At 30.8% G+C, this 2316-nt stretch overlaps 1 protein-coding gene across 2 annotated transcripts in view; it reads left to right on the top strand.

Annotated features, from left to right (window-relative positions):
* The first annotated feature begins 215 nt into the window (after window positions 1-215).
* The window catches only part of LOC106469783 (F-box/LRR-repeat protein 3-like), a 44727-nt gene continuing 42626 nt past the window's right edge, over window positions 216-2316 (top strand). The window contains exon 1 of one of the 2 annotated variants that reach the window (XM_013930293.2): window positions 216-278. The gene's annotated coding sequence lies outside the window, so the exon portion shown is untranslated. The remainder of the gene's footprint in view (window positions 279-2316) is intronic. The other variant, XM_013930294.2, reaches the window with a different exon arrangement.

Raw genomic sequence — 2316 nt, 5'->3', positions numbered from 1 at the left:
CTTCAAACCAACAAACATACATATAAAAAAGGATACAGAAAAAACCTAAGTATGCTATTTATTATATATACTCTATAGGGTTTTGAGTCCGTTTTATTTCATGATATAGTAACCTAAATTCATTTAGGTATGTGAATAATATTATGACATTTCGTCAAATTCATTAGAAATAAAAAAAGAAGTCTTTAACATACACACACATATTAAATAATGATTTTTTAGAGGGCGCTGAGATTTGTTTTATGAATGCCTAATCGGTGAGCTTAGACTTTTCTTGGGTAATAACTATTATTTTGTGACTTATTTCTTATTCTCTTTATTAAGAACTTCGATTGCTTTTGACGCGTGTTAGGTGTAATAATCTTTTTATCGCCCAGAAAGTATTGAGATGTGCATGGCATCTTTGTAATTTAAGGTAGGATAATTAGTTTAGGCTTAACGACACCTGAACTAAGTAGTAAGTTGCGTAACTAAAAAATAAAGCGATTATTGCTTACAACTTACGTAACTGGCGAATCGAAACATTAACTTACTCAGTTACTAACAGCTTTTCCATTTTCCATTAAAAGTTTTTATTTTAGTGTAGAGTGCTCTTACAAGTTACATAGATAATTATTTCAGAAATTCTTTAGCCATAGTGCAGTAGTTAAATAACTGAAATTTGTGAAATTGGAAATGTTATTGTTATGCGCTAATAATAAGTTAATATTACTATATTATTAGTAATAGTAATATCAATTTATAGAAATTATGTTACATCCCTATGTTTCACAAGTTTAAGAACGATAAACGACACTTAAGAACACTAAATAAATTCAAATGGAGCCTTAGAATTTAAACCTAAATGTTATATCGAAATTATAAAGCGATAAGGAAGCTCATAAAAACAAAATATAGACCATTTGTTGATTTTAGTTTTACTGCTTAGTTAAACTTGCTTGAAATTTGTATTTAAAAGAAGTTGTAAAATAAGTGATAGAAAACATAAATACCAGATGGCGCCACAAAAAACAAGTGCCACTAACAATCTCCACCAGATTGACCCAGGCTTTACAAAACTACTGTATTGGCCTGGTTATAGGGCATTGTTTTTTTTATTAATAATTAAGGTGTAAAATTCCTAATCACCTTATAATCACAGCCGACCACAGGCCCCTTCCCCCCTACTTTAGGTTGTCACATTCCTGAATGACCAAATAGCATCTGTCTACACATGCAAGCCAGATGTTTACTCAAGGTCTTTGCTAATTCTTGTAAGTAATCCATCTGCAGGCTGTTCAGTAATAGTATTGATTTTGCAGACCTAAATAAGGTTGTTATGACACTCAATTTTTTTCTTTCCCATGGTTTCTGAAAATGGGGGTCACCTTAGGCTCTAGATCACCTTGTAATTGGGACAGTATGGTAATACTGAGAACCTAGAAGTAATAAACAATTGTTTTTCTTTAAATTGGACTACCACTGTCGTGGAAATGTTTGATGACAATGTCTGTGTTTAGTGAATATTTGCTCTACGTTGTTTTTACATAGGTATACAAAAGTTAGTAATTAACATACATAACTATTACTACCTTTGCATTACTTCAGTTAAACATACAAATTATTAAGTTTGATTAAATATTTGTTTTATTCTGAGTAAACCAATAATGCTGTTGACCCTGGGTGAAAGTATCATCATTAGTTTATAGATTTTATAATTTATCTTAACCTAAATCATTTGTATTTTAAAATAAGTTTACTTTCAGTTACACACTTCAAAGCTAATGTAAAAATAACATTGAAAAACAACTGTTCCTTGAAGAGTGTAATTAGTGGGCTTTGGTGATTTTTAAATAATGAAAATAAAAAATTCACAAACCCTGTATTCCACAGTCACAAATTGGTAGATTTACACTGCAAGTGGAATTATGTAGTTGATAATTAATGAAAAACATGTAGCTATGAAAGTATAGGAGAGATTTTGTAATCACATTGGTTTTAAACTTAAAATACCTTGATTGACAGATATGTAACAGTATAACCTCCACCCATTCTATGTCGTACGATGATTTAATTGATACATTATTCATACCACTTTTATCACAGACTGTTGTAGCACACATTCTTTTACTTTAGCCACATCCAAGTATATGATGTATAGCAAACTGTTGTCAGGACAACATATTGTCTGTTCACGCTTGATGATATGATATAAAGCAAGTTGTTGCCACAACAATGTATAGTCTTTCTTTGATAGATTGTGTAGGCAGAGTATTCATGATGAAACTTTGTTGAATGGACGACAACTGCCTGTTGTAGAAACAGAAGTGTAGAGGA

Source organism: Limulus polyphemus, unplaced genomic scaffold (assembly GCF_000517525.1).
Source record: "Limulus polyphemus unplaced genomic scaffold, Limulus_polyphemus-2.1.2 Scaffold3655, whole genome shotgun sequence".
In the NCBI taxonomy this organism is placed as follows: domain Eukaryota; kingdom Metazoa; phylum Arthropoda; class Merostomata; order Xiphosura; family Limulidae; genus Limulus; species Limulus polyphemus.
This window is presented reverse-complemented; position numbering and strand designations above follow the sequence as displayed.